General features: G+C 38.8%; 1 protein-coding gene and 1 long non-coding RNA gene across 5 annotated transcripts in view; one reads left to right on the top strand and one right to left on the bottom strand.

Annotated features, from left to right (window-relative positions):
• LOC148368018 (uncharacterized) overlaps positions 1-22509 on the top strand; it is a 532004-nt gene that overhangs the window by 479748 nt on the left and 29747 nt on the right. The gene's annotated exons all lie outside the window — the stretch shown is intronic.
• LOC148368019 (semaphorin-4B-like) overlaps positions 1-22509 on the bottom strand; it is a 104611-nt gene that overhangs the window by 78072 nt on the left and 4030 nt on the right. For 2 of the 3 annotated variants that reach the window (XM_088334730.1, XM_088334732.1), the window contains exon 1: positions 19270-19440. The exons of the other annotated variant lie outside the window; for it this stretch is intronic. The gene's annotated coding sequence lies outside the window, so the exon portion shown is untranslated. Of the gene's footprint in view, positions 1-19269; positions 19441-22509 lie in introns of those variants that run through there. 3 annotated transcript variants of the gene reach the window in all.

Here is a 22509-nt window from a genome sequence, read left to right as displayed (position 1 = left end):
TGCTCACTGCCCGGAGATGGCTGGGATGGGCTCCAGCACCCCCGCGACACTACTGAGGATAAGCGGTACAGATAATGGATGGATGGATGGATATATATATACACACATACATACACTTTTTTTTTTTAAGTTCACTCAATTTTTCTAATTTTCAAATTGACTTAGATAAGTGTGGAGTTGATGGCCAAATTCAAGCACTTTTTAAGGACTTTCTAAGCCACTTTTAAAATATCTCCATTACCATTAAAAATTTGGTGTGAATCATGTACTTAGCAAATTTATCTGCAATTCACATGAGTGATTTTGAATCTTGCAAGTACATTTATCAAGACATGATTTTTAGATCTTCAGTGAATCGTGAATACATTTTTGGGTCTGAATAAGTGTGTAAATATGTTTGAGACAAATCTCTCCCCGTATAAATGTTGGGTAGAATGACAGTAAAATGTAAGCACTTTTCAATTCTTAAAACAAAACGTTAGAATTTAAGCATTTTCAATGGTTTCAAGCACTTGTACATACACTGTAAGAAACAAACACATTAAAAATATTATTCCTAAATTTAGCAAAATTCTCTACCAAAGGACCCTAAAAAATTGACTTGTAAATCTAATTATCTACCTTATAATACAATACCTTCTCTCCTATTTTGCTATTTCCCCATAAATTGTAACTAGCACCATACATTTTAACTAACATTAGATTTATTGTACTATTTTCCAATTTTTATTTTAAACAAGTAAAAGTTGACTTAAGAGAAAGGATATTTGACAGAGAATAAAATACATATGTTTTACTTGAGTTTATGCAGTGTACCATATATAATAATGAAAATATCTCAAACGATGATCTTTTTATCAAACAAACCCACACAACAGCGTACACACAAAATTGCTGTTCATACGGAGTTACAGTAAAACCCTTTCAAATAGCCTCCAGGTGTGGTTTTGTTTTTACAGTAGGGTTTTATTACGGTTATTCCTGAGCACATGCCTTAAAACCACACTGGTAAGGGATTTGGGATTCAAGCAACGAGCCAGCAGAGTGACTGGAGCCATTGTGTTTGGAACAGAAAGATCTCAGCGGGAGACTGACAAGACACAGATATCATGCTGCCTCTGTGTTGATAACTTACCTTTATTTAAGCTTGGCCTCCTAAAGGCCAGCAGGGGAAAACACCTAATTAAAATGACTAAATGGATATACAGCACAATTATTTTTCCATCAAAACTATGATCTTGGATTAAATTGATGGCAAATAAAACGGTCTTGTTCAGCTATTTACATATTTTAAACATAACAAAAGAGTGATAGAATGCAAATAAGCTTGGAGAAGTCTCCTCACAGCATGAAGTTCATTGACTTGCGCTATTAGCAAAAGAGACGTGTCAACACCAGGCTCCACCGTCAATTGGTGACTTTGTATAACAAATAACGCATATTCATCGCCTCAGCACAGAGATATGATGGTGCCATAGTAAAAATGCAGCCAGATTGAAACATTTACAAAGCATATGAAATGCACACTTAAAATGTTTGAAGCGTTTTTTCTGATTGGGAATCCTTGGAAAATACCTATGCCAACATGCACACTTCAGTCAGGTATGGAGGACCAATGTTGCCATATGAAGAAATATAATTCTAAATAAATAAATACCTACACATATATGCAATTGAAATAAAGTAAGACAAACCACTTATTACCTAAATATGACATCAATGCAATTCACATTATTATGCATTTTGTCATAGGTTTATTTCTGTATTTATTTTGTCGTGCATTTTGTCGCGTATGTACTCTGTTGTGTACTTTGTCATGTATTATGTTGTGTATAATGTCATTGATTTTGGTGTTGATTTTGTCATGTGTTTTGCCAAAACCAAATTTTATTCAACAAGGGGGGGGCGGGTCTAACTGGCTGAGCTCATCACCAATTTGTTCCTCACTCATCTACCAATAGGTGAAGGGCTCAGGCAACTGAGCAGCCTCCTTATTTGAATTTTTGTGGAGGATTGTGACAAAATACACTACAAGATAAAGGACAAAAACACAACAAAATACACAAGAAAGTAAACATAAATAAATGCATAAATAAATAAATAATTAATAATTTGCATTTGTCATATATTTACCTATTATGCAATATATTTATGTATTCATTTATTGTTATGACATATATATATATATATGGAGGTATTTATTTATTCATACATTATTTATACATATAGCATGATCTTCCATAGTAAGGAAGAGAGACATCAACAAAAAACGCCCTTAATGTCCTCAAATAGTATATTATCCACTTGGGAACGAGACCGGTGGGAATAAGACAGGTGGGGACTATGGAGACAGGGTTCCTGCAGGCGTCTCGCACACTCCTAAATAAATCAACTACCGGGTTAAAAATAAACTGCAACCCCTCCTTGTCGCAGTCGGGCTGGCTGGCAATTGACTGCAACGAAATGCATCAACGTGGGCGACTTTAGCGTCAAAAGCATGACTCTGCAGGTCGCGCGCAAAAAAAAAAGCTGCGGAGGAAAAATAGAGCAAAAAAGATGAGATGGCAGCAGAGTGCGATGACATCATTGGTAACAAAGTCTGTGGCGCACCTTTTACAGTATGCACAAGAACACATGACATCATTATGTTGATGTGTTCAATTTCAATCATGACTTGAATGAAAACAATCATTTACTTTAGTCATCATCATAATCACAACCAGGAACACGTGTGAAGAAAGGCGTTATGTAATCAGGTAACAAAAAAAAGTAATTGTACTCTGTTACAGAAAAAAAGATGTGATCAAATTACAGGTACATTTATTAAAATAAGGATTAGTGTACATAATTAATATTTTCTAAAATTATATTTCATAATTGTGTCCTAATTTCAATCACGGAAATGAGAGAGACGGAGAGACATTAAGTTTACACATATGCAGGTGCTACATGTGCGAGAGCCCTACCTGTTGCCAGATTGTACAGACCAGTACCTTATCCACCAATGCATGTTTGTCAGAGTGTTCCAGGTAAAAGACACTTTTCTTTTTGTTTGTCTTTGTTTTCTTCTTCAATGTGGCACTCATTGTTTTTAATTTGCGTGAGCCAACACAGCGGTTTTGTGAGTATTAATTATTTTGCAGTGTAACTGTTCATTGTTCTTGAACTTTGAACATTTAGCCTTGGCTAAAATACTATAAATGATTTGACAGACAAGCAATGAATTTAGGGTAAATGGAAAAACAGACTGTAATAAAATTTGCTGCTTCAGCATTTGGCTTTTTTCTTTGGTCCATCGATCTAATTTCTTTACGGTTTATGTCAGGCCAAATGCAAGCTAGTTTCCATTCATTCAGGACCAATTCAGCTCCAGACAACCATAAACTCTCAAATTTACACTCTTATTGAGTCGTCATTTCTGCTGAGTATCCACAAACATTACAACGACTTATTTGCCCAACTGGTAAGCTCCACGAAGATTTGCAGACTGGTGATATAAACAACTGCGCAAATTGAAATCAAAAGCATGGTGTGACACTTATCCCATAGGGGCTCTCCCAACGTATGATTAATTATTTACTGTATTAACTTTCTATTGATTTGTGGTCGCGCTGCATCTCGCATATCTATCGTGATGATGGCGCATGATGAACGCCAAGAAAATATTCTGATTGACACAGATGATAACCATGACATATCCTATTTTCAGAACCATAAGGCACACTGTGTTAAAAGGCTTAGTCTTCCTAGCTAGATCTATTTATGTATTTAACACATACACAGGGCGCACCGCACGATAGGGCATGGGTGCCCTCTATTGCAGCCGCTGTTGTGCCGAAACTTTGTTCCTCCTCTCCCCCCTTCCATAAAATGTTTCCTGTTGGGCAAAAGTCAACAACACTATCTATTTTGGCGGGAATGGAACAGTAAACTACGGAGCATTTGCAGTTTGCACTTTCGCCTAACGCGCGGAAGCTTACCAGTTCGAGACCGGGTGGAAACATATGTTGGCTTGGAGGGATGGGCACCACCAGGCTGTACGTGCCCAAAACAGACCATTGGAAATGGTGCCCCTACGACTCGAGTGGTTAAGAGATCCAACCAACCAACCAACCATACTTGTAGAAATCCCTTTTGAGCAAGTTAGACATATTGACTTTAGCGAAATATTGCTCTTTTTAATGAATGATTTATTTCGGGACTAGGAGGCGCTAAACAATACAACTGTCCCTTTAAACTTCGATGATATAGTAGAGGGTGTCAAACGATCGTCCTGTGGGCCGCAATTGTTCCCCTGGTGCATGTAAGAGTCTCCTGCCTTACAGTGTTCACAAACGAGGGTCTCACAAATATCCACGGGAAACACTGATCAATGTGATAAAGTACTCACAAAAAACAAAATTAGCACAGAAAATTGACTTTTCTTTTAAATTGCAATACTGGTCTAAAAAAATCGCAATTAGGTTTAGTTCCAAAATTGTGTAGCCCTAAATGCTAGCCTTTCATACACGCCCACACCTCACCCTTTAGCGGTAACGGCCACGCCCTTGCAGCCTCATTGTGTCCTCAGCTACGTCCTCAGCTATGATAGCGCGTGCCTCATTGTGTCCTCAGCTACGTCCTCAGCCATGATAGGGTGTGCTTCATTGTGTCTCCAGCTTCGTCCTCAGCTATGATATGACGTGCCACACAAATTTAAGAAAATCAGAGACTTTTATCTGCGCCTTATTGTCGTGAAAATCGTCATTAATTGCAAATGAGTTGCACCAGAACAGTTACATTCGTGTCGAAAACGGCAAAAAATAATCCATAAGTAAAAGCCATAAAACGGCAGGTTTATCCACACATATCACTTTAAGTACACAGTACGCCTTGACGTGACATTACCAACACTGACACGCATATTTGCTGCAGCTGTAAGCACGCACATGCGGCTAAACACGACACAACATGCGTATTTTGACAGGACCGCAGCTAAAATAATACAACTTTGTTTTTAATTTACTAACATGTTCCGACACATGAATGTGACCACAAATTTTGCACTGAGAGTTGCAGGATTCTTAGCTTTTCCATCTATCACCATCCACCAATGTAATTACTAACCAGGAAAGCCAACCCTACTGTCTTGATAGAAAGTACAAAGAAAAATATTAGCTGAAATGAGTTTTTTTGTGAGTTACAACCAACCTAGCAAAAAACGAGCTGAAAAGACATTCAAATATATTGTAAATTGTGTTAGCAGAAAATAAGTTTCCTTTGATTGAGAAGTTAAATTCGAAAAGATGTCTAAATTACTTTTTAAAAGGATGCTTAAGGGACAGCATGTATCATTTGACCACGAGAAGTCGCTGTGTTGTCTCATATACCCAAAAACGTGTGCTAGAAGGCAAAAAGAAGAATACAAACAAGGGAAATTCAAAGTGATGAAAAAGCACAATTTTATGGTGCCCATAGCAGCAAGATGGTGGACAGTTATGTCAGCTCCCTCAATGTGAGGCGAATATTATGTAAAATAAATGCAAATTTCTCAACCTCCAAGAATTTCAAGAATTCATACGATAGTTCATGCATTTTGGCTTATTTTCAAAATAAGTATTGTTGTTTTTTTTTTTTTATGTGTGAATGTTCTTACAACTAGGACGCGCTAAATTTAATTGAATTCAATTGTTGCCCAATTCTATCCAAACAGTGTCTCAGGATGAGAGAGTTTGATAAATGTATTTTACACTACAATAAATGCACTTTTTATTGTTGAACTGTTTATTTTTGTTGTGTGAAAATACTTGAATTACAGTGGCATATGTCTACCTGAGCAGTTATCTGACTAGAGATTGTGATTTATTCTATAAAGTAAACAACTACATCTTTTTAGAGTAACAGAAGTAGTTATTCTCCCTGGAAACTAGTTACTGATACAATAGCGTGATTCAGTTACTAACTCAATCACTTTTTGGAAGAAGTAGTGAGTAACTATAACTAATTACTTGTTTTTAAAGTAACATGCCCACCACTGCAGAATAGACCTGCAGGTGTGATGTCAACCTTTACTATTTACTGGATATCTTTTAATTATATATATATCTATCTATCTACCCTGGTCATATCCCTCAAGGGGGTGACCGACAACATATTTAGTTATGACAAATGATCAAAGTGGTTGAGGACTTTTCAATGAATGTTTGTAGATTTCAAGGATGTCAAAGATTCACATACATAAACCTCAAAGACCTTAGCGAACTGCAAGATGGAGACAAATTTTAGGTGGGATATCTATTGATATGGGGCTCAGTTATTTAATAGATAGATAGATAGATAGATAGATAGATAGATATATACTTTATTCATCCCCGTAGGGAAATTCACACTTCCAGCAGTCTACCCCGTTGTTTATTAACAGATTAACATGATGCCCGAGGGTGCTTGTAGCGGAGTGGATGACGTCACGCCAGTCCAAAAGTTCGACATTCCTGCGGCAGATGGAAATCTTTTCTTTGTGAAAATCCAGGGATACCACCTCGTGTTAGCAAGTCCGCCTCCTCTCCGATTCCCCCCGGCTTTCATGTCTCTGTTTAGCGACGTTGAAGCCGGATTTCTCCAGGTGGCTCCGGGTGGCTACACGTTAGCGTCCGGAATGCTAAACGTGAGCCACGTTTCCGCAAAACACAGCAACTGCGCTCCCTGTGCGCTTCGATGTTTTCAAAAAGCACTCGATGATCCTATTTGGTCGTGAGTTCGCATTTACCATGATTACGGATGGTACCGAAGACTTATAACGCCGCTAGCCGCTTCGCTAGCTTCGGCTTTTCTTCCACCATGGGCCCCTTCATCACGCCGGCACGAGAATTCCTCAGGGCAAGGAGTTGAAATACACGCATTTCTTGTGCGTTAAAACCCATGTCCATAGGATAGAAGTAATCCATAGTGTAGTTGTCAAAACGGGAAGAAAAAACACCGAAGATAGGAGCAGACAATAAAACAGTTGGGCAGCTGCTGGAAAAGGCAGCCGCTCGTGGCAGCGCCGCTTTGATCTTAATAAATGGCAGCTGAGTGCTTAGCGCATGAATGAACGAGTGAATTGTCTGTCTCTGTGTGCCCTGCGACTGACTGGCAACCAGTTCAGGGTGTCCCCTGCCGACTGCACGAAGATAGCTGGGATGGGCTCCAGCACCCCCGCAACCCTAGTGAGGATAAGCTGCGCAGAAAATGGATGAATGGATTTTATAAAATCAGTAAACATCACACAGTGAAATAACATGCACTGAAGAATTAGCTTTTGTCTAGAGAGGAGGTTTGGCAGTTTTGTTGATTTTCATCTTAAAATCAAAATGAATAAATATTTTGCTTCAATGACTATGCGACCTAATGTTCCTAAACCCTTGACTTAATAGTCAATCATAGTTTAATGACACCATATCGCTGAAAAATGACGTCGACCACAGTTAAAATACTCCAAGTCATTGTTATTTGCTGGATTGTTGCTTAACAGTATTTTTTGAGTGGGTTTGTTTCGTGTGAAAGAGGGAAAAATAGTTGAGAACAAAAGAAAATTGAATTTTAAGGAGAGGATAGTCTTTCCTCATATCAGGTTTCATTTCCTCCCTTATGGTTATCATTGAACTTTTGTCCTTTGCCATCACTAGGCTGTTTCTCCCGAGTTTCTGACAAAAGAGAGCAAGTAAGCAAAATATCATTCAGCGTCAGACTTCACGTTTTTGCCACCACTGGTAAATTACGCTGAACACATGAAAGCGAATGCGTTTGTACTATTTCCAGAGGAGTTTCCACTTAAAAGGTGACTTCAGTGTGAACAGTACTTAAGATACATTTAATTACAGCTCAGTACTGCTGAGGAGTGTGGCTAAAATTTCAAGGAGTGAAAGAGGAGTCCTCAAGATTTGAGTCTGAATAAATATATGGTTGATTTGAACCAGAGTTCATCTTCAGTAAAAGTGCAAAGTATAATTAACGGTATGCATTTCGCAATCCTCTACATTCGGCACTTGACCACAGGATTCCTTACACAAACTACCACGCACTTAGCAGAAAATCCCTTAATGGTATTTGAAAATGGCCGCTATTAGTCTCAGAACTGGCAAGTAGATTAAACTAATCTCCTTTGTTTACTTTGCTTTCTGTGCGTTCGACATGGTGATCCTTTTCGGCCAGCATGACACGACAGGTCTTGAAAAGGCCAAGAACATTTTACCGGCCTCTTAGAGGCCTTTAGCGCTATTGCACTCATCAAGCTTTGCAGCCCATTCCTACTACTGCTGCTATGCAAACATAAGAATAAAGTTACTGACACACAAAGTGGAAACCCATGCAAGCATAGGGAGAACATGCAGACTCCACACAGGAAGGCTAGTAGCTGGATTTGATCCCATGACCACAGAACTGTGCCGCAGATGTGCTAACCACTCATACACCGTGCTGCCCTATACATATGTTCTTTAAACCTGAGTACATCAGAAACATATTTGGGAATCTGAGCAATATGAGTGTAAACATTTTTGAGACACATCTCTCCCCATATGGGTTCTTGGTAAAATGACGGTGAATTTGTAGCTAACATTTTCAGTTGCAGGAAGTTCTTCACATTACAATTTACCTCTGGAAAACACTACCTTTTGTTCCTCACATAGCCCATTATAAATGTCTATTATTGATACTTAATCTTTGCGCTAATACGCTTTTCATAGTACCCGGTTTCGGTGTAGCATGCACCCGTCCTGTTGGGCGATACCCATATGGGGCGATGACATTTCATAGCCCAATGCTCTACAAACTAATGCCAATCACAAGGAAATAAATGCGATGACAACGCAAAGCAAGAGTGAGCAGTATCTGCGTCATTTTTAAGAAGAGTTGTTGTTAAACATGGCAACATTTTCAAGCATCTACAAGCACTTCACCCAAAATTCAAGCACTTTCCAACCTTGAAAACGCAACATAAAAATTCAAGCCTTTTTTAATGATTTCAAGCACCATATGAACCCTGATTCCTTTGAACGAGATAACATAATTCCTCAAGTGACACGCTATAAACACTTTATATCAGGGGTTAGGAACATTTTTGACGCAAAGAGCCATAAAAGCAAAAACATTTAAAAACAATTTAGAGCGCAAACTAAAGCCCGCGGCCCGTCAGGCTTTTTCATCTGGCCCACTAAACAAAAATGATCGATATATAATGATAATGTATGTGTGTGTTTAAATACTATAAAATTACCATAAAACTAAAATATATTACTTATGAATATTGAACCGAAATACCACAGAAATACTACTATGGAAATACTACAAATATACTAGAGGAATGCAACTATAGGAATACAGCAAAAATACTACAGAAATACGATAGAAACATTGCAAAACTATTATTGTGGAAATAATTAAAAATACTTCTATAGAAATATAAAAAAAAATGCCACAACAGTTATACCATATTAGAAAAATACTGCTACGTAAATATTATGACAAACACAATACGAAAACGACAGAATTATAACACTTACACTGTGCCTACTAGTTTTTCAAATCATATTTAAGTATATCCTGTCCTTTATTAGGGGAAATATGAAATGAAATGAATGAAATGATCTGCATTTATATAGCGCTTTTCAAGTCAACGACTTCCTAAAGCGCTTTACATTGTGCTTCACATTTCCCAATAGCGGCCGTGATCTGTGCAGCCATGTAAGGCGCTAACCTGCTTATTGGGGGTATTGGGGATTCAGTGTCTTACCCAAGGACACTTCGGCATGTAACACGGACAAGCCGGGATTCGAACTGGGATCCCTTAATCCTAAAACGATCGCTCTACCTCCTGAGCGACTGTCGCCCCAAATAGAGTCTTAAAAATGCTATATTTTGGGGTGGGGGGTCCTTGGGTTGCATTTGGGGGTGCTTGAGCACAGGCTGGTTATGCCCACAGAGAGAACAAACACAGTGCTTAGTGCTGTGTGCAGATATCTGCACAACTCTACCACTCACCCAATCAAATTGCTCTGAGTGGTTTGCTGGAGTTTTGGGTGTTTACAATTCGTTTTGTGGGTTTTCGTCATAAAGTATCTCAGCAGTGAACATACATACTTCAATGAGCTTACATATAAAGGATTTCTTAGCGACCTACTGCCAAAACGGGGTAGGTTGGTATGACACCCTGACTGTAAATGGGATTTGAGAAAGTGCCCTTTATATAATGGACTGCGCCACATGCCTCCTCAGTGTTGCTTCGGCTATGCGTGACAAAAATCGACCATCCGACTCACAAAAGCCACAGAGAAATGTGCTATGATTGTCAAATTTAATCTCAGAGTCGTATATACTCATAAAAAGAGCCATATATGGCTCGTGAGCCATAGATTCCCGACCCCTACTTTATATCATCTTGTTGTTTACGTGCTTGGACATGCAGCATTGGGTCATCATCAACCTGCGTGATAGCCAGTGGTGCGTGCCATCAAAGCAACACGCGATTACACAAGCGGGACCTCCGTGAGGTCACTGTGCCGATTACGCGACACAACGGTAAACACAAGGTGAGTCGCCGCAAAGCAGCAATCTCATGACTTCGAGTCTGTCCGGGAAAAACGCCACAAAATACCCTGCAGTTGCATCAACGTGACGACTCGTTTCTTTATCGCTTTTGACAAGCCAGACTGAAGGTCTTCAAAGGGCATCATGTACTTGTCCGGTGCAGAGCAGTACGGCTGTGCAATCTATTAAATTCAAATACAAGAAGCGGAGAAAACTTAATGAAGACGTGATTGCTCAGTGTAGCGTGTGTGTACCTCACAGTTGGAAAGTTTTGGGTTCAAATCTAGGCCGGTGCACTTTACGTGTGAAGTTTGCATGATACATTCTTGGCAGAATCTCAATGCTTATTAGGTAAGAATACAAAAAGTCCAAGAAAAAGCACTTGACTAGAGTGAAACTAAAAAAAGCACATACAGAAACCCTTCTCTACTTCGGGCTTCAGTTATCGCTGGTATGAATTGAATTCATTTTGTCTTTACTATTGATATTAACCAATTGTGTTTCTGCAGACAACAGGGAATGATTCGTAAGAGTGCTCTCTTTGGATGGATAGAACTGTCTGTGTTCGCGACTGTGATAGGTTAGTGTGACTGTGTGCACTACTGTAATAGGCTGGTGTATGTATGGTGTCAAACAGCGGGCGGGCGCTGCCTCTGTAAACAAAGTGGGAAGCATAGCGACTGCTAGCTTTTAGTGTCGATACATCAATGAAATCGGTCTCTAAAGAAAGTCAGAAGAGCGCAAAGAAATGCCAGTGATTGCTATGTGGATTGTTATCGCGTTCGGGAATCGACTGAGGCGGCTTTAGAAGGGAAAGGAATAGCCTAGCATGACGTCCGCATACTACTAATGGCTAGGCTAACAACTCTACTAAGACACCACTGCAGACCCTGTATCTTTCCAACACCAAGTCCATTAGTCATGAAACGAATGACCTGGTGCTACAAAGTGCGAAATCACTACATCTGGGACGCTTTAAGGCTCAATTTGAGAACACCCGATGCTAGCGCGCAGCTAGCCAGACGCTCTCTAAATTGCTTTCTTACACTGAAAGGAGAACCCATTCATTTTTTTTTACTTTGTACAATTATTCAACTAGAATTATGTGTTGGGTGTTGTCTATAATTTTCATTTTGTTATGGTCATATAATCTGAGTTAGTAACGATGTAATCGCGAGGTAAATTTAACCCTTTGTGGGCTTTTATAAAGACGGGTAGTTTTGGTCCCCATTAACCGCAAAAACCAAGGTATCTCTGTACTAATAAAATGTAATAATAAAAAAATATTATCAAAAATGCAACTGTTTTTCCATATAATCTATTCTCTCAAATTATGTCAATCTTTCTAATGTTAAAGGGACATTGTAAAGTATGTGTCTATTAGATGTCACTGTGTTGTGTAGTGCAAAGAAAAATGAGTACACAAAGTAAAATTAAAAATACAAACTACGGAGATTGAAAATGACCAAACCGCTGCATTTTCCTTTTTTGCCAGCCTTTCACGAGATTTTTACTTTTTTACCCTTATCAGCAAGATAGCAGACAAGGATAAATACATAGCAAAGAAAAATGAGATATTAGAATGTCAGGATGAATAGGCAAAAGATTTACAAAGTACCATCCCAGGAGATGGTCATAAATTCAGAGTTAGTAATTACTTACTCAGATCATTTCATTTGTTTTTAATTTTTTTTCCAAATTGTATTACAGCTGAAATTTGATTTACTCATAAAATAATCATTTAAAATGATAAAAAAAATTATAATACCATACATTTTCTTCTTTTTGAGTAAAACAAGAAATAGGAAAGTGTGCATCACTTTTTTAGTTTTTTAATATAGTTTTATCTGTTATTCTCATATAATAAGAAAGGGTATTTAAAGTGAGCTGGATTAATATTTTATTACTTTTCTAATATGAGTAAAATTGTCTTCCATCTGCTTGTCCAGATACATGTAATTGGTATTATTTTTTTGAGTCCATGTTTCTAGTCTTGACCCAGTAATTTCTACTTTCTCCATGAATTAAGGATTTTATCTAGAGTCTTCTGTACGCCATGGCACAACATTCATTTGGACAGGTAACTAAAATTAGTTTTATCTGGTTATATCAGTATCAGAAATATTTTATTAACACTCCACTTATTGAAACATGAATATTTTGTTTGTTTGTACATGATTCAATTGTTTGTTTGTTTGTAAATGATTCAAATTGAATCTTTTCTTCCGGCGCCGTCACGAATGGCAGCCACTCCAGCAGCTCCCGTGTTATTTTCGATTGTTCTCGATTGTTCTCAGCTCAGGGATGCTGCTGGAAATGTGAATTTCCCTTCGGGGATGAACAAAGTATCTATCTATCTATCTATCTATCTATCTATCTAAACCTCCATCTTAACGATCTGGACTCTATTATAAGATACATGATCATACCAACTAGAATAAAGATGAATCATTGATGAACCTCAATTTCTTTCAAGTTCAGATAGGGTTGGGCTTTTTTGAAAGAAGCTACACACATTCAATTCTGCTCAAATTGCCTCGGGGCAAGATTAATCTACACGATTATGAAGATCATCCGAAACTATATCACGTCAGCCTGAGCACTTATTGGAAATCGCTGCTATTCTATTCACTGTTCACATATCTGTCAGCTCTCAAGCGGGCCAGCTGAGGCTTCTTTGCTTTGTTTGCGGTCAGGTTTTGTGTTTGGTGCCAATAATAGAAGTCACAAGTCAACATGAAGCGCTCCCTCCTGCCACCAGTGCCTGCTGGAGGCCACACTTAATCACTGGCCACTCATATTAGGCTGTGAAATTAAGAATAATAACCTTTTTAAGGTTCTCTTTTCTAATAAGCATCTGCTCCCCTGCATTGTCCTGAATGACAGCTGGTAAATCAGGGATTTCAGAGAGCGAAAGGAGTGACATTTCAAGGAAACGCATTCCCAAACAGCTGCTTTTCATCGCAAAGTAAAAGTCTTATCTCTTTTTTTTGTACGCTAGTTTAAAAAACAGAGGGGCAAAAAAAGAGAAGGAGGCTGGAATTTGTCTCAGGAGGGAGATGTTGCATAACAGATTTCCATCGCAGCCTTGTTTAAACTTATACCGGCACTTAGTTGTATTGTAATAAACCAGTATCTTGTTCCATTGGCTTTTTACACTTTAACATTTTTGTTTTCTATTTAATAAATGACATATTTCAAGTCCAGTTTCTTTTACCTTATTTGCAAGTTGTTGTTTTTTAAGAGACACTGTGCAGTAGTGCAGGGGTAACCTATTTCAAGCTAAGAGCCACTTTTTGTGACCAATTAGTATAAAGGGCACCCGATTTCATTATATGTTTCTAAAATATTTTGTAATTACTATGTTGTTTCTATTATTACTACCAGGTTAATTATTGGAAGTAAGGTTAAAAAGACTAAGTCAACTACCAAAAACCAATATACTAGAAACTCGCAATGACCACTGGAGAGCTATTTTCAGAACAGGACCATGGGAACCTCAGCTATTTAAATGGACTACATTTATATAACGCTTTAACCAGTCACCGAGGACCTCCAAAGCGCTTTACAATACACTTCACACCTTACCCATTCACACACACACTCAAACACCAGTTGCAGAGTCAGCCACGCAAGGCGCCTACCTGCATACCGAGGCAATTAGGGGTTCAGTGTTTTGGCCAAGGGAACTCCGACATCTTACTCGAAGGAGCCGGAATTCGAACCTGCGACGTAAGAGGCATGCTCATCCTTGTGACCCCACCCTTATGAAGATTTGTTAAAAGCATTGAGCGTCTCCCTACTGTGGTCTACATGCTGACCATTCCTCTGCGGAGAATTGGGTGGAGCATGCGTGTTTGTTTTGAGTGTTTGAAAATGTGTGTGTGACTGTGCAATTGTGTTCGTGGGTGGGGATCTCATGTGTGCGAGGTTTTTTTTTTTTTTAACTAAAGAATGGGGTGGGAGGGTTGGAGTGCTTCAAGGAATACTACTTCTTGCAGCTTTTGGTTTACAGTTAAGTGAAGAAGGACGAGTGTTGTCCAATCCCAGCAATGGCTTTACAACATTTTTCAACTGGTGGGTCGGGACCAAAAAGTGAATCACAGACCCATTTTCAGGGGGACGCAGGCCTTTGCCTTGAAAAACAATGCTAAGAAGAAAAAAACGGAGGGTTGATAACACTAAACAGTAGATGGCAATAATGCCCTGCTCGATGATCTTTTTCCTGTTCAGTCAATCGCCGCCGTCCCAATTGTGTTTAAAAGGGATCACATCTAAGTATTTATTTTTTTAATGCCCATAATAATGGGTGACAAAATAGTTAGCGATAATGGAAAGGAAACATGGAAAATAGTAACAAAAACAATCTAGTGGAAGAAGGAAATGATTGCGAAATATTAAAATGATGTACGAGTGTCTGCCGTTGAAGGGCTACTTGAAGGTACAGTTAATGGTTTGAAAACAATATATTTTGAGCTTTTTACCAGTATATTAATTTTTATTATCTATGTAGGCAAATAATTAGCGATGTTAAGGTACACTTTTTATTAATATTTTGGGTACAAAATTATTTTAGTATGTGGCTATTTTACAACAATTTTAGGGGGTTGCTTATAAGCGAGGTAGCCTTATATGAGGGTATATACAGTATATACGTATAGGTTTTCTGTTCATTTTGTGTTTTCAAAAAAGGTGAATATATTCTACTATCACTGCTTTAAACTGCACAGTCCTTTCATTCGACAATTTGAGAAGTGAATTTTTTTTCTTGATTTGGGTCATAACTTGCCATTGGGGTGAAATGGTGTGTCCTGAAGTTAGATTAGTTAGGAACCACTGGCCTAGCATATATGTCAAAGTCAAGGCCTGCAGGCAACATCTGGCCGCAAGAAGGTTTTCTACAGCCCCTGAGTTGATCTCGATTCATTATTCCTTCATACACAAGGAATCGTAGTGTATTTTGTTACTTCTCCTTGAAAAAAAAAAAGTTGTTTTTGGTGAAAAGATGTTTGCACTTTAATGTAATACAATCGGCGGCACAGCTGATGAGTGGTTAGCGCGTCTGCAGCAGAGTTCTGAGGTAATGGGTTCGAATCCAGATACCAGCCTTCCTGTGCGCAGTTTACATGTTCTCCATGTGCCTGCGTGAGTTCCGTCCAGGCACTCCGGTTTTCTCCAAAAATATGTATGTTAGGTTCATTGGCTGGTCCAAATTGTCCCTAGGTGTGAATGAGCGAGTGAGTTGTCTGCCACCAAGTTGCAGGGCACACAAAGAAAATCAGTTCAGAGTGTTCCCTGCCCACTATCCGAAGATAGCTGGGAAAGGCTCCAACACCCCAGCGACCCGACTGAGGATGAGCAGTGCAGATAATGTATGGATGGATGTAATACAATCTAATTATATTTTTAAAAATATTTTACATTAATTAATGATATTCAAATTATATTACTGCCTCCGAGTTTATTGGTAACAAATGCATCTGTCAGATTATTTCTCGAAATGACAATATTTAGCGAGAAACATAAAATAGAGACTAGCCTAGTCGACCACTTCAGTGATTTTCCAGTCTCGATCTGGCCCCAGGGCCTTGAGTTTGACACTGGTGATTTAGTGTCCTGCCAAAGACTATTCACGTTTTTGGAATGTGGGAGGAAGTTTAAACACACACGGAAAACTTAAAATAACTTTTATACCAGTAGTGACTTTCAATATTTGATTTCAGGGTCTTTGGGTAACCTTAAAAAGCAGCATAAATCCAGGGGGAATGCATACACCCCAAAAAGAAAGACCTGAATCCAGATTCAAACAGAGATCCTCAGTTCTTTGCACATTAATCAATAATTAGAACACAATAGAGGGAAAGTAAGACAAACATTTTGAATAAAATAAATACAATTTGCCACAGTAAAAAGAAAACTTCCTTTATTATATTTTTATATACTGTAAATGGTTGCATCTAAATGTCTTCAAACGAGGCAGTAAAGCAAATACCCTAAAATATGATTAAAAAGAATGCAATCTGTCTGGAAAACATTCCAAGTCCAGCCACTGAGTTGGATATCATTCATGACCAAGTTTTTTAAATGTATCTATAGGCCTAAGAACATTTGAAACACCAACACTTATCTTCCCACCAGCTTTCTTCAGAGAGTTAGCCAGTAGGCTGAAACGCCTTGGTGTCTTTCAATGTTTTGAGCCGCATAAATTAAGAATTTTTACATCATTGGTATCCAAACGAGTGCCTGGACATGAACTTCTTAGGGCCTCTTCCTTCTTATGACTATTTAACCATTCCAACGGCACCAACAAAGAAAAGCAGTGTGCCATCTCCTAGTTTATACAAATTCAATTCGAATTAAGACAGATTTTGGTGTGAACCTGGAAATTGTATTTTTAAAAAAAGTGCTTCCCAAATGCCAAGTAATTGTGCTTGAATTAGTTTGTTATGTAAAATCAGGTATATGTTGAAGCATCGAAGAGGATTGGATCATCTGAATCCACTAAACGTAATATCATGAAAACAGACTTTGAACTGAAAATAAGTTTTAATTGTGCCTTGGTGTTGTCCAATATTATTAAAAATGACTAACAATAGGATATTTGATCCATGTCATAAACATTCTGCTATGTAAAATTGTGAATAGTTGCAAAAACATCATAAGGGATTCAATCCTCTGAATCCACTTAACACCAATATCATGAAACTGGATATCTTGTATTGGAAATATGTTTAAATTGTGCATTGTTGTCACCCAGTAAGATTTAAAATTGGATTTTTTTTTCATCTGATCTAGGTTTTCCTATGACACACTTTTAAAAAAAATCAAGTGCCTTTCTTTCCAAGTGCAAAATACAGTTTTCAACCTTCTGTCTGATTATCGTTTTAATGTACATTGAAATGTTATGATAAACACAAAAATGTTTATCTGGTCATTAAAAAAAAACTCTGATTAAACCATTTTGTATTCCTAAAGCCATTTACTCTATCATCTATGTGTATGGAAGCAGTTTGTTATATCAAACAGGGATCAGAATGGAGATTTTCATTTTCAGCTGAAATAGCCAGGGTCCAGGAATAAAGCAGGGCGGAGCCCCCCCCCGCCCGCCAAGCTCCTGGGTTTTAGGCAATTTACTTGTCCAAAACCATGCTTATATTTATCATTTAAGTAACATTTTTAGAAGATTAAAATAATTTGGCCACATAACTGATTTTTTTGTAAATACTGCAAGATAAGTTCAAATGCAGTTCAGTCCCTGCAGCTTGAGCAACAATGCGGCCAGTTTTTCTAACGGCCGCCAGGGTGCGCCAGAGCAATAAAGGAAAGAGTGAGACAGTCGGATTTTGAATTTGTTTGCTACGCAAGAGAAAAAGTGAAAAAGTCGGAATGCCTTTGGGGTTCAAAAACAGCGGGGATCCGCGGAAAATTCTGATCCCTGGTCAAAGTAGGTATAGGTGCTTTAACATCAATTAGAATTAGATCCTCTGAATCCACCAAACAGCATAATCATGGAACTGGAGACTGACAGTTTATATTAGTTTAAATCGTGCCTAACACTGTATTCAAAATTACAAAAATAGGATATATGATCTTGGAAACATCCAGTGTCTTTTCAACTGCAAATTATAATTCATATCTAATCAGTACAATTATAATTTGATTGCACATTATAAAATCAAGATAAACGATAAAATATTTTTAATCTGTTCATAATGATACTTCCATGTGCTTTGGAGCAGTTTATGGAAAACCAGGATTAGGTGCTATAAATTAAATCGTCAGAATCCACCAAAATGTGAAATCATGAATTTAAAGACTTGAAATAAGTTTAAATTGTGCCTCGTGTGTTGCACAATATAAAAAAGTAGGGTATCTCATCCAAGTTACTATGTGACACATTTAACAAACATTTAATACCTTTTCATCAACAAAATACGCTTGTTATGCAATCTGTCTGTTATGATAATTACTAAAAAGAAATATGCATCTGGTCCTGTATCTACTATTTGTATGGAATGGGTTTATTATGTCAAATCAGGTTTATGTGCCAAAACATCAAAGAGTAATAAATAATCTGCATCAACCAAACAATAATACTGTACTGTATAACGAGATCTGGAGACTTCGAATAGAAAATCAGTTTGAATTGTGCTTAGTTGTTCCCCAATATTATTTTAGATTGGAAAAAAACAGGAGCTCTGATCCAGGTTTTGACATGGCATTCAGAAAAATCTAGTTGCTTTTCAACTGAAATATACTGAACTTTTATTTTACCCAATTCGTCCATTATTGAATTTGCATTGAAATGTTAGGAAAAATACATACGACGATTAAACCAATCATAAAAGTCTGATTGAACTACTTTATACTCATAAAGCAATTTAGTGCATGGAATCAAACCAGGTGTAATCTGAATTTGACTCTGATAGTGTGTAATCTTATGAAGAAAAGGTTTCAAAGAACTTAACCAGAGTTATAAAACTGAAAGAAGTTAGGAACAAGTTTTGCCTTTTTTTAAATTCACCTGTAAATATTGATTTAAGCAACAACACTGTCAGTTGTTTTTTGTGTTTGTCACACAGCTCTTCAACTCCAATCGCTTTTTAAAATCAACTGTAGCATCTGAAAAGAGTTTTTAAAAAAGAAAGCCAAGATAAAAAAGAGAAAAAAAACTGCACGTTAAAAACCGCTCCGGGTACAAGCCAGGGGGAAAAGATTGTTACTCACCAACAGTCCAGGTCGCTAAATGCAATTAAAACACCCTTACACGTGAAATATCCAACACTGGCCGAAGTCTTCAGGAAAAAAAGACGGCAAAAAAGTAAAAAATGATGAGGTTTAAATCCACTAACCGCCGCTTCTCGCATTGACGTGTCGCTCAACCTAAGTTTACGTGAGCCCGTGTGGCTCCTGCGTTTCAACTCAAGCTGCAAAACTATTAGCTCCGCCCATAGCTCCACATTGCGGCCGGCCTCCCGTGACGTCACACGCCACTCGGGATTCCTCAAACTATCAATAGATTCCAAACGAAAAGCGGCAATCCCTTGCTGTATCGCGGTTTACTTTTCACGGTTTAGCTACTTTTCATCAAGCATTGTGTTCTGCATTTTGATTGGCTAGACCAGGGGGTGTCAAACTAATTTAAACTCAGGGGCCACATGGTAGGGAAAAAAACTCACAAAGGCCAGACCAAATGATCAATGAGAAAGAGAAAGAGAGAGATAGGGATGAAAAGAGAGAGGGCAATCAAAAGAGAGTGAGAAAGATAGAGAACGAGTAAACAAGAAAGGGAGAAATAGATGAAGAAAGAGAAATAGAGAAAGACAGAGTGAAAAAGAGAAAGAGAGAGAGACATATACAGAGAGAAAATGAAAAAGAGAGAGAAAAAAAGAGACAGAAACAAAAAGAGAGAAAGAGAGGAGAAAAAGACAGAGAAACAAAGGGATAAAAGATAGAGACAGAGCGAGAGAGTGAGAGAAAAAGAGAACGAGAGAGAGACAAAGAGAGAAAGGAAAACATAGGGAAGAAAAGGAAAAAGAGGGAGAGGGAGAGAGAGAAGCAGAACAAATAGAGAGGGGGCGTGAGAGAACAAATTGAGAAACTGAGAGGGAGATTAGGAAGAAAGACAAGTAAAGAGAGACAGAGAAAGAAAAGGAAAAAGAGAGAAGAGAGAAAGAAGGAATAGGAGAGAAAAGAGGGAATGAGAAAGGGAGAAAGTTTGCTAATTCTGTATAGTGTTAGAGGGCAATATTCTTTGCATTAAACAAAACTATTGTTGATACCAAAATGAATTCTTCACATATAGGTCGGCAGAGGTCACTCCCGGGCCGCGCAACGGAGCGAGTCCGGCGGACGCGGCGTCACACGGGAAAGGCGGCGGGCTTGATCGGGCTACCCCCCGTAACTGGGGGGAGCCCGCTCGTCCAACGACCCCAGTAGCGCGGCACGACGACAGGCGGCCGTCCGCGCGCGGTGGGCGAAAGGCGGCAGGCGAATGGTGGCGGGCGAAAGGCGGCGGGCGAAAGGCGGCGGGCGAAAGGCGGCGGGCGAAAGGCGGCGGGCGAGAGGCGGCGGGCGAAAGGCGGCGGGCGAAAGGCGGCGGGCGAAAGGCGGCGGACGTGCGCGGGACCCCCATAACTGTGTCGGTGTCGTGCGTATCGGGCCCGAAAGTACCCGCGCCGCGGGTTAGGGGCTCGCTCGCGGGAGCGACCGAACGGCACCCGCGGTGCGGCGCAAGTAAAAACCCTGTCGTGAATTTGTCTCCGATCGTCCCGGGCGGACGGAAAATCGCCCAGCTGTACGACTCTTAGCGGTGGATCACTCGGCTTGTGCGTCGATGAAGAACGCAGCTAGCTGCGAGAACTAATGCGATTTGCAGCTGCGATTGGCTGGCAACCAGTGTCAGGTTAATTGGCTGGTCCAAATTGTCCCTAGGTGTGAATGAGCGAGAGAGTTGTCTGTCTCTGTGTGCCCTGCGACCGGCTGGCGACCGGTTCAGGCTGTCCCCTGCCCACTGCCCGGAGATGGCTGGGATGGGCTCCAGCCCCCCCGCGACCCTAATAAAGATAAGCGGTGCAGATAATGAGATGAGATGAGATTTTTTTTTTTCTTTTTTTTTTGAAGGGTCGCCGCTACTTCGCGGATTTTCACTTATCGCGGGTGGTTTTGGTCCCCATTAACCGCGATAACCAAGGTCTTACTGTATTAATTATATGATAGATGATTTTGGGCCTGACTGCTTATCTGCTTTTACTTTGAGAAAATAATAAACATGTTTCCTTTTTTTCTGACATGCCAAACCTGTGACCATGTTATCATGAATGTATATTTTCTTGTTTTAAAACTGTTAAATCGAAATTAATAATTTTTTCGGATTGTCTGATCAAACAACAAAATGATTGTTATCAAGATAATAATTTGTTACAGCCCTAATTAATTTTAATAGTGCCTTTTACCCTCCTAGTTTTGTGTCACTACTCTTATGTATGGTTAAAGTATACGGTACGCCGAACTGCAGTGCCGATGTGTGTTACTCATGTAAAAGTACTGTTACTTCAGAAAAATGTTACCTCAGGTAGAAGTAAAAAGTAGTCATCTAAATAATTACATGAGTAAAAGTAAGTGCAAGATCCTCCACAAAGGAAAGGAAAAAAAAACAGGTTCGATTTAATGTTCAATATAATAAGTCAAAAATTCAGCCGGGTTCGTGGCCGAGTTGGGGCCCGAAATATTACCTGTAATTGCCAGCAAGTACAGAAAAATTGGTATTCTTATCTTATTTCTAGATTTATTTTGGTATTATGTTACTGCTAAATGTCACTGCACTACATATTCACTGCCATATTGTTCTGATGCACTTTCAATTTTGGCCAGTATCCAAGCACTACCTTATTTTTGCCCATTTATCCTTACATACTTTTTATCTTACTTTTCATTTTAGCATGTTTATAACATGTTTATACTGATTGATTTGTCTGAACTCATTTCAAATGATGTACACTATGTTGTTATCAATGACAACAAGGACAATTCTAATTCTAAAGAATCATCATCTAAACCAGCTCTGGGGTCAAAGTTGCTTAGGCAGTATTTGTCTTCATGTTTCAAAAAAATATTTTAGTCAGACACAATTTCCTTACCGACTGTAATTTTTTGAACGAGGCTATTCTGTTTTATGATTGTGCGGAATAGTTCCCAAAATTAGAGCCTGACTATCTGCAACATGAATTCTCACAAAAAGTGAGATTCTTATTTGTAGATGTTTAGTACTGTGTCTGCTTACACATAGATTGGCTCCATTTTGATATCACAGCTTCTGACCCAAATAAAACAAGGCAGTCTTATTTTTCTCGTTTAAGTCTTTCTGACGTTTTATCAGCAGGCCAAATATAGCCCCTGAGCCACAGTTTAGACACCCTTTGTTCAATGTACTTTGTTTCCCCCAGGCTGAGTTGTCTTTACGATCAC

Source organism: Urocampus carinirostris, chromosome 4 (genome assembly GCF_059441175.1).
Source record: "Urocampus carinirostris isolate Australia breed hairy pipefish chromosome 4, RoL_Ucar_1.0, whole genome shotgun sequence".
NCBI lineage: Eukaryota > Metazoa > Chordata > Actinopteri > Syngnathiformes > Syngnathidae > Urocampus > Urocampus carinirostris.
This window is presented reverse-complemented; position numbering and strand designations above follow the sequence as displayed.